Below are 10,475 nucleotides of genomic sequence, written 5' to 3'. Positions count from 1 at the left end.
GCTGCTCTGCTATATCACTGAAAGACAGCACCATTGTTCCTGCAACACGAGCAAACAAATCCCAGGGCCGACATCAAAGACTGGTAGCCTGTTTTAAGCATTAGAGTGTTTCAAATCTTTTAAGGTGTTTTAACTTTACCCTAAGCACAAGGAATATGAAGCAAGGGTTATGACAGGATAATCACTGTTATAAGTTTGTTTTGGCTAAAGAATGAGGAACACATTGGAAAAAGAAAAGAGTGAGTGAGGAGAGTATAAAATACAGGTGCAATAATCCAGGTGAGAAACAGTGTTGGTGTGGGTGTGAACAGGTGTTGTCAGTAAGCCTGGCTAGAAGTGATTGAAAGAAAGATTCTATGACACAGAAAGAAAAGAACTTGGTGACTGATTAAGATGGTAGATTCAGGAGAGAGAACAGTGAAAGATGACATCTGCATTGTGATTTTATGTGAGTGGAGAGCAGCTCCACTTACTAAGGGTAGGGATTACAGGAAGAGAACAACTTTATTAATTAATCATAGTTCTTTGTTGATTGGTTATTTTGCATTAAGAGCCATGTGACATACTTTGAAAAGAGATTTGAAAAGAGGGAGGAGAGCCAGTACACTTTTGAACATTCTGTGTGTGTGTAAGCAGTCAGGTAGAGATGTCTCCTAGTTGGCTTTGTATGCGTGCTCTTAGAGAACAACTAGGAGGAGAAAAGACAGGAAAATGATCAATAATCAGATTAGATTATTTAGATTAGAAACTTTATTGTAAATTACTAGTATTATTATTAAGAGCAAGGGCTCTGGAGCCAGTTTGCCTGACTGTAAAATCTAACCTGACAGGTTCTGAGTTTTCCAGATTCAGCATTTTACTTCCTCATCTATAAAATAGGAATGATTGGAGTTGCTGAAAGGATTGTTGCAGAGATTAAATAGATAATCTTAAGAATTATTGTGACAATTATATGACTCAATGTATATGTGTTAGCACAAGGTCTGAAAATATTAAAAATAAATGGTAACTTTGCTTTGTCTTGTGTTTTTCTAAGAAGAGTATATAAGAGGGAAATATTTAGAATGGATTTAAATGAGCAAAGAAACAGGATATTTACATGAGAGTCTGTAAAGAATCAAACAATAAAATTCATCTAGGATATAAAGGTAAATAAAGACAAGAAGGAATCAGAAAAAAGAAAAAGTCAATGTGTTGGAGGTCCTGGTGGTGTAAGAGAAAGTTGTATTAGGAGTAATTGAAGGAGAGAGCTAAAAAGAAAGTAAGATCATGTTCTAAGACTATTTAAAACTTCCCATGTTATTCTTAGTAGCTGCATATTTTGACATGATATATTTAATAACGCATGAAGGGGGCTGAATGCTCTTTCCTCCCTAACTATTAAATGTTGACAGGTAAAAAGTTTTACATGTCAATTTTTACCAATGACAGTGGTAAAATAATCAACAGAACATATGAGTTCCAGTAGGAATATCCATTCTCTCATAACCTCAGAGAAACACTCTTACAGGGTATATTTTGTTGTTTTTAATTGATGAGTGAAACAGGGCTCAGAGATCAAGTGATGTGCCATTTTATCAATTCCTTTTTCCATACTATGCCAAATATATGTGTGTTTCTTTGTTTTTAACAAATTTTCTTCATTTCCTAGAAATAATTAGACACAAGTAAAATTTACTGCATCCAAAAGTATAAAAGCTATGACATCTAGCCTTTTTAAATGAAATAGTGTTTTCTTTATGTCACCAGTTATACGCTATCCGTTTTATCTAGGTGAGTTCTGGGAGAAAAGTATATCGTAAAATCAGAATATAATTTTGAATATAAGATATTATAATAATTAGAATTGTTTAATAACTATATTTCTATTAAAATTATATATTTAGTAAATGTTTCCAGAGATACTTTGATATAAAGAATATAAAGACCACACATGTTACATCTTTTTACATATTTTGTAAAAATAGAATTATCTTGTCTATTTCATTGTTTACTTTTGAATTCATCTCCAGGTATCACTCTATTAGAAGTATTTACTATGTTGGACTTATTTATATCATGTTGCTTTATGATTCTTTAATGTATATTTCCCTTGCTTTTAAGATCTTGTTATAAATTCTGGGTTTTATTTTTATTTGTACACTGAGTGAACCACACATTTCAATTAGTTTACTTATTTTCTTCTTTCTTATAAGAAAAAAAAAAGGAGAAAAATCTAGTTAAAATGAGAAAAAGAGCTGGATGAATTATGAATAAGAGCAAACTAGATGGAAGATCTAAGTCAATTATTTTCAAAAGTTATTTCTGCAAATAACCATTTTCAATGGAAAAAAAAATTCTTCTACAAGAGAATCTATTAATTACAGGAAATCACTCCAAGAATGATGGTAAAACATAGGGTCATGCAATTCATCTTCCAATTTAACAAGAAAATTCATGAGCTAATTGCTGATTGAATACATTATTTCATTTGCCAATACATTTTCTATAGTATTGTTTAATGTACATCATTTTCCCTAGCTATCCTTACCTGTTGATTAATAAAATATGGTTTCTCTTCTCATTTATTGATACACAGATTCTGGTAATGTTGACTCCTTCAAGGCATAAAATGCATTGGAAGCCCTAATAAACTTTTTTTGAAAAGATTGCATTTGTTTGTAATTAAGCATATATTGAGGCTATACCGAACACAGAAAAAATGCAAAAAAGGAACAAAAATTCAGGCGTGCAAGAAATAGAAATTTATTTTATTATAGGTTATTTGGAACCTTCATCCCATTAGGTGGCAGACACCAGATCTCATCGACTCAGAAACTTCTCACTAATCCTTGGTGGGCATCTAGCCAAGCTGGCATCTGCTAGAATCCAAGTTCTTGTTTGGTCCTTGGTTGTATTGGCGGAATGACCTCTTTTAGTTTTAATATCTTACTTTCACCTCCTTCTGATTCAGTCTAGTGCCATGCAGTACCAGTAAGGCAGTCTAAGACCTTTCATTACCTCTGATACACTGTCAGGCATACAGTAAATTATTAACCTGTTTTCCACGCAGTGTTGGGAAACTCCATCAAGCTATGTCATTCTACTATGCCTGTATAGATTCTGTAACCATTTCAAGTATCCTTGACCTCAGATAGGCATGAAGAGAAGTGATTCTGACAGAGTGGAAAATGACAACATAAAGCAAATCTATCTACCAATCAGAGCAACAAAACTAAGGTCAATGCCCTTAGGAGTGGGATGGGGACACAGAGAATTGGAGCAATGATTCTGTGTCTTTTAAATGACAGGAATGTCAGGTCTTTGGTTTTGAGCCACCTTGGAATCATATGACAAATCCATTCTGCAATGGGGAGATACCCCCAAAGTCATCAATTAGGTTCAAATTCTGTGAAAAGACAGAAGGCGACTGATGCCATTCTGTATCTGCTTGGTCTTAATACTATAGATTATTGGATTTATAAATGGGAGGAAGACAAAGTAGACATAGCTCATGATAATGTGAACTACATGTGGAACATTTTTTCCAAATCAATGAATGAGGGTTAGCCCAGTCACAGTGACATAAAAAACCAGAACACAGCTAATGTGAGAAATACAAGTATTTAGGGCCTTAGTCTGCTCCTTGCCTGAGGCAATTCCCATGACCTTCTTAAGGATCAGAATGTAAGAGATAAGGATAAGCACAAAGTCCAAGAAACCAGTTGATGAGAACAGGACTATAGGATAAAGTCTATTAAAGGTAAAGTCTGCACAGGCCAGTTTGATCACATCCTGGTGCAGGCAGAAGGCATGGGAGAGGACATGGGATCGACAGTAGGGGAATCCAGAGAGGGTGGTGATTATGGGCACAATTGGCATAATAAATCTCCTCATTAGAACCCTCAAACCTATCTTCACCATGGTGAGAATGGAGGTGTATCTCAGGAGATTACAGGTGCCAATAAAACAGTCATGGGCCATGACGAGTAACACTCTGGACTCCACAATAGAAAGGGAGTGGATTAGACACGCCTGGAGGAAGCAGGCTCCATGGCTTATTTTCCTGTGATCCAGCTAGAAAATGCCAAGCACAGTGGGCATTATTGTCAAAGTTACACTAAGGTCTGTGGCTGCCAATATAGCCAGAGAGTAGTACATGGGCTTGTGAAGAATGTAGTCTTCTCTGATAAAGAAGAGGGTGCCCTTGCCAAGGACTGTAGAGACACAGATGACAAAAAAGGAGATAGAACTCCAAGGATGAAATCTCTCCAGACCTGGAAAGCCAGTGAGGAGAAAAGGGGCAGCACTAATGGTGGGTGACATGGTGGATATCTGAGGAGAAACAAACAAAACAGCTCTCTAGATCAGCACTATGTGGTGGAAACAGAATTAGAGCTAAATATGTGATTTTAAATATTCTGGTAGTCACATTAAAAAGAATAAAAAGAAAAGTGATAAAATTAGTATTAATAACACATCTTATTTAAGCTACTATATCCAAAATATTATCATTTTAATAGATAATCAGCATAAAAATCATATATGAGATAGTTCCCACAATTTTTTTTTTTTGTACAAATTTTTCAAAATCGAGTGCTTACACTTACAGAAAATTCTGACTCAAGCTAACCAGATGCTACTGTTTTGGACAGCACAGCTCTAGATCATACTACTTCATCCTCAGTTTCGACTACAGTAGGAGAATAGGAAGCCAGACATATTAAAAATTTGAGAAAGGTTATGGGTCAGTTGCTGGTTTGAAATATAAGGAGGTCACAAAAGAAGGAATGCAAGAAGCCCCTACGTACAGAACGGGCATCCTATCTAACAGTCTGAAAAAAAAAAAAAAAACTGGGACTTCAGAGCTCAGCAGTAGGAAACTGAACTCTGACAGCCAGGTGCGGTGGCTCACTCAAGCCTGTAATCCCAGCACTTTGGGAGGCCGAGGCGGGCGGATCACCTGAAGTCAGGAATTCCAGACCAGCCTGGCCAACATGGTGAAACTCTGTCCCTACCGAAAACACAAAAATTAGCCAGGTGTGGTCACAGGCGCCTGTAGTTCCAGCTACTTGGGAAGTTGGGGCAGCAGAATCGCTTGAACCCAGGAGGCACAGGTTGCAGGGAGCACGAGGTTGTGCCATTGCACTCCAGGCTGGGTGACAGAGCAAGACTCCATCTCAAAAAAAAAAAAAGGAAAAAAGAAAAGAAACTGAACTCTGACTATAATCTGAATGAACGTGGAAGCGAATTCTTTCCTAGAGCCTTCAGAAAAGAGCCCAGTTCTCCTGACATTTTGAATTTAACTTTATAATATCCTAAGCAGAAAACTCAGTTAAGCCTATTAGAGTGTAGACCTACAGAAACGTGATATAATAAACTAATCGTGTTTTAAGCAGCTCAAGTTGCAGTAATTTGTGTATAACAATAGAAAACTAATGCAAAATATTACTATTATCCATATTTTATTAAGAGTTTATAGAGTTCTACAATAAACTAATATTTAGAGTTTATGTAAATTATTGTATCATTTATCTATTATCACAGAATTGTCACATGACAAAGTCCTGTATAACATCAATGGCTGACAACATTAAACATTTATTTTTCACTCTAATGCATGGTTCAACTTATTTAGGCTGGACTTGCCTGGGCAGCACTGATCATTTCTGCCCCATCTGCTCAGGTACATAGGGTGCAGCTGTATGTCCCCATCCTATTGTTTTCCTGTGTCTTTCTTCCTATATCTATCACCCTTTTGTTGTGTCTATTTCTATATCGTCTCTTATTTTGCCCTCTCTAACTAAACCCCAGATGTCTCTTTTGCATCACCCAGATTTTAGCATAAAACTTAGCACAAAATTTTTACTGTTTACATTCTTTTACTAGTCTCTCAGACCAGACCTAGTGGCTCTAACTCATTGTAGTAAAAAACACAGTTCTACTCCCACTCCAACACTAACATTGCTTACTTTACTAACTGTTGTATTAATACATCAGTGGCCCTGGAAGCAATGACAGAGTTTGACATATTGATTGTAAATTCATTTATAAAATTTTAATTAGTTCATGATTAACACATTGATCACTGACTGGTATGCTGATTGTTAAACTGACTGATGTAAAAACGATGACTTCAAAATATTACTAATATACTAATTGGCTAATGTATAAGCTGAAAATGTGGGAGCTACAAAGAAGAGGAAGAAGGAGGCAGAAAGGGAACATAGGTGGATGTAAGATAAAGAAAACCGAGCCTAGAGAACTGCATCCAGAGGAGGAGGAGATGTAGTATAGAGACCTACAGGTGTCATGGTGACCCCACCCTGCACATTCACTCCCAAACTCAGTCTCTTTCCTCTCCTGCCTCTTCCAAAGAAGATTTCTATTGAAGGAAAAGTGTTCCTAATAGCGCTGAGCTAATGAGAACTTCTAAATGTCAACTCAGAACTCTTAATTATTCATGTAAGCACCCACCACATAAAACTACCGTTTTTCTTTCAGAGTTAGCATTTTCTAAGAAGTTGAACTTCTGTGTTAAAGACTGATACATCTGGCAGAATCCATAGATACAGATATCTTGCCTCTTTTCTCTATTTACCCTCTTGCAACAACTATGTGGTGGAAGAGAAGTCCAAGAAGATTGTTCTTTATTTTCCTCTCAATTGTCGTCATTCCATTCTCCCATAGTCACTAGAGCCTGACCTGAGGTATCAGAAATTAAGGGGAGAGTTGATTGCTAAGTCCTGGTGTAGAAATTAGTTTAAATGGTGTATCTGAAGACTGCTAACAGGGTTAATTTATGAGGTTATTTGTATTCAAAATTGTTCCCCAATATCTCTCTTGATGCTGGATAATTAGGCTGCTGGGATTCTTTTTTCAAGCTTCTTTTGGAGAAGGAAGTGGGCTCCAGAACTATGTTCTAAAGTCCCATATTTTCTTTGCAAAAAGAAAACAGAATTGTAGCTTCATCCAGCAGACGGAAGTCATGCTATCAAACCATCTTTGCCTTGTATGATTCCCCACCTCAAAAAGAAGATACCGTGAAGCCTACTCTTGTTATTCCCTAATCCTGTAGTCAATAAGCTCACTCAACTTAGACAAAGCTTGATAAATCCCTCACACTTAATCTTTTCTTGGTTTCAAATAAGATTGTTTGTTATATGTACTCACAAATGAGTACTGCTGATAAGTTCTTTCAAACAATAAGCTTGTTTTCTGTCTCTTGGTAAGTCTTGCCCAAGAATCAAGAGTTACTGCTTCTGGAGCAATATAAATCAAGTTTAAAAAATCTTATTTACTTTAAGTGTCCTGTAGTAATGTTAAAAAGGGGACATAGTGGAGGTATTCCTTACATCCCTGGCTTTCTCTGATAATTTGTACTTGAATACAATACTCGTAGTCTGTCAGAGAAATAAGGATCTGAGAATTTCTATTGTCTCATCAGTCTTGTGTCCTAAATTTATCCTGGAACTTCACCCAACTATGAGATTTTTAAAATGAATATGGGTGCTTCGTGATGAACCATGCGCGTCACATCTTGGCCCCTGACATTTCACATCAGTTAAGTTCCTCCTGAACTGCCATCTGCTCATAGGTCTTTCTAAATATAAGTAGAACAGTAGCAGGAAATCATGATTAAGAGTCAGTCTCTGGAAATGGCTTAAGTCTGAAAGTTTGTGTGTCCCGTTTGTACTCAGTGAAAATTAAGGTTTGGATTGATTTAGGGGAACCATGCTTTGAATTTAAAATGAGGTGGGGGTAGTAAGACCCGGATATATTGATTTACTTTCAGGCTGCCCTCCTGTTTCATTAGTAGGTATATTGACCCTCTCACTGGTAGTACACTAATCTTCTGCCCCATAAATATGGCTCTATTCCTGGAAACATCACTTATCCTAGAACAGATATAAAGTAATTTCCTGCAGACTGCCCCAGAGTTGGGATAAAATCTCATGTGAAGTGACACTGTTGGTGGAGGATAAGCCTCCAGAGAATAGGAACAACTATTATCAGTCAACACTCAAAGTCACCAAGCTTAGGGGCACTGGGAGGAATTAGGCAGGGCACCCAAAGTATCTTCTATTTCCTTAAGTAGCCATTTATCTGTCTCTCCTTCATGTGTTTTCTAAGACCTTGTTCATTCTTTTCCTATTTCCTGCTGTATTGCCCGTGAAGTGAAGTATCATATCACAGCAGCATAATCTCAGATTGGGAAGGACCTCCATCGCCTGTAATAAAAGCCTTCTTTGATGCAGTGTTTCCTGACAAGGGTCATCCATTGAGTGCTTGTATCCTTCTAAATCATATAACTCAATATTTATTAGAATATCAGTTCTGAAAACACTCAGACAGTCATATTATTAGAAATTGCCTAACTTTTTAAAATGAAAATATTTTTCTGGTCTTCCCATTCGTTGGCTCTTGGCCTGAGCTCTGGTGTCACAGTCTATATCTAACTGCTGCCCTATATTACATACGGCATATAGGAAGGCAATATTCAGGTATTATAAGCTTATATTACTAACGATTCAGGAAGGTCTCTATCCTAGGATTTTTGCTGTTTGTTGAGTAAGTCTGTGCTGACAATACCGGCTTCTTTTTTTTCTCTGTAGTTTGATTCTATTATCTGTCAGCCTGCTGGATTCCACAATCATCTCTGAAGATTCCATCCTTTAAATCATCCTCTACAGGCTCTGATGGTTAGTTTTATATGCCAATTTGACTGAGCCATGAAGTGCCCAAATATTTGTCAAACATCATTCTAGGTGTTTTTGTGAGGGTGTTTTCAGATGAGATTAATATTTAAATTGGTAGATCAAGTAAAGCAGCCGGTCCTTCCTATTGCAGGCGGCTTCATCCAATCAGTTGAAAACCTGAATAGAACAAAAAGTCTGACCCTTCCTCAAATCAGAGAGAATTCTTCCTTATTGATAGCCTTCAAACTGGAATGTAGACCTTTTTTTCTGCCTTTAGATTGAACTGAAACATCAAAACTTCCTGGGTCTGAAGCCTGATGGTTTTTGGGTTGCAAGTACACCATCAATCCTCCTAGTTCTCAGGCCTTCAGACTTGGACTGGAACTAAACTACAGGGCTCTCTTGAGTTTTCAACTTGATGACTCACTTTGAATATCTTGGGACTTGCTTTCCTCTATGATCACATCTATTAATTCCTTATATTAGGTTGGTGCAACAGTAATTGCAGTTTTTTCCATTACTTTTATTTTAAATGCAGTGAATCACATTTATTAATTTCCATATTTTTATGTACATTCTAATTTTTTTAATCTTTATTTTTAAGTTCTGAGGTACACGTGCAGGATGTGCAGGTTTATTACATAGGTAAATGTGTGCAATGGTCGTTTGCTGTACCTATCAACCCATCACCTAGGTGTTAAGCCCAGCATGCATTAGCTATTTTTTTCTAATGCTCTCCCTCACCACACCCCACCCCTGACAGGCTCCAGTGTGTGTTGTTCTGCTCACTGTTTCCATGTGTTCTCATTTTCATTGTTCAGCTCCCACTTCTAAATGAGAACATGTGGTGTTTGGTTTTCTGTTCCTGCATTAGTTTGCTAAGGATAATGGCTTTCAGCTCCATCCGTGGCCCTGCAAAGGGTATGATCTCATTCCTTTTTTTTTTTTTTTTGGCTGTATAGTATTTCACTATGTGTTTTATGTACCACATTTTTTAAATCCAGTCTATCATTGATGGGCATTTGAGTTGATTCCATGTCTTTGCTATTGTGAATAGTGCTACAATGAACATACATGTGCATGTATCTTAGTAACAGAATGATTTATACTCTTTTAGGTATATACCCAGCAATGGGATTGTGGGGTCAAATGGTATTTTTGGTTCTAAATCTTTGAGGAATTTCCACACTGTCTTCCACAATGGTTGAACTAGTTTACATTCCCACCAACAGTGTAAAAGTGTTCCTATTTCTCTGCAGCCTTGTTAGCATCTGTTGTTTCTTGACTTTTTAATAATCAACATTCTGACTGACTTGAGATGGTATTTCATTGTGGTTTTGATGTGCATTTCTCTAATGATCAGTGATATTGAGACTTTTTTCGTATATTTGTTGGCCACATAAATGTCTTCTTTTGAGAAGTGTCTGTTCATGTCATTGCCCACTTTTTAATGGGGTTGTTTGTGTGTGTGTGTGTTTTCTCTTTTTTCTTTTTTTTTTTTTTGTAAATTTGTTTAAGTTCCTCATAGATTCTGGATATTAGACCTTTGTCAGATGAATAGATTGCAGAAATTTTCTCCTATTCTGTAGGTTGCCTTTTTGCTCTGATGATAGTTTATTTTGCTATTTAGAAGCTCTTTATTTCATTTCATTTTTCTTTATTTTGAGATGAAGTGTCACTCTGTCACCCATGCTAGAGTGCAGTGGTGGGATCTTAGCTCACTGCAACCTCTGTCTCCTGGGTTCAAGCAATTCTCCTGCCTCAGCCTCCTGAGCAGCTGGGGTTACAGGTGCGCAC

At 36.9% G+C, this 10,475-nt stretch overlaps 1 pseudogene; it reads right to left on the bottom strand.

The window, feature by feature from the left end:
- Positions 1–3,381: 3,381 nt before the first annotated feature.
- Positions 3,382–4,305, bottom strand: LOC139357687 (olfactory receptor 51B6-like; annotated as a pseudogene).
- Positions 4,306–10,475: the final 6,170 nt, after the last annotated feature.

The sequence above is a fragment of the Macaca nemestrina genome, chromosome 12 (genome assembly GCF_043159975.1).
Source record: "Macaca nemestrina isolate mMacNem1 chromosome 12, mMacNem.hap1, whole genome shotgun sequence".
In the NCBI taxonomy this organism is placed as follows: Eukaryota; Metazoa; Chordata; class Mammalia; order Primates; family Cercopithecidae; genus Macaca; species Macaca nemestrina.
Note: the sequence above shows the minus strand (reverse complement) of the source record. Positions and strands in the feature narration are given on the sequence as shown.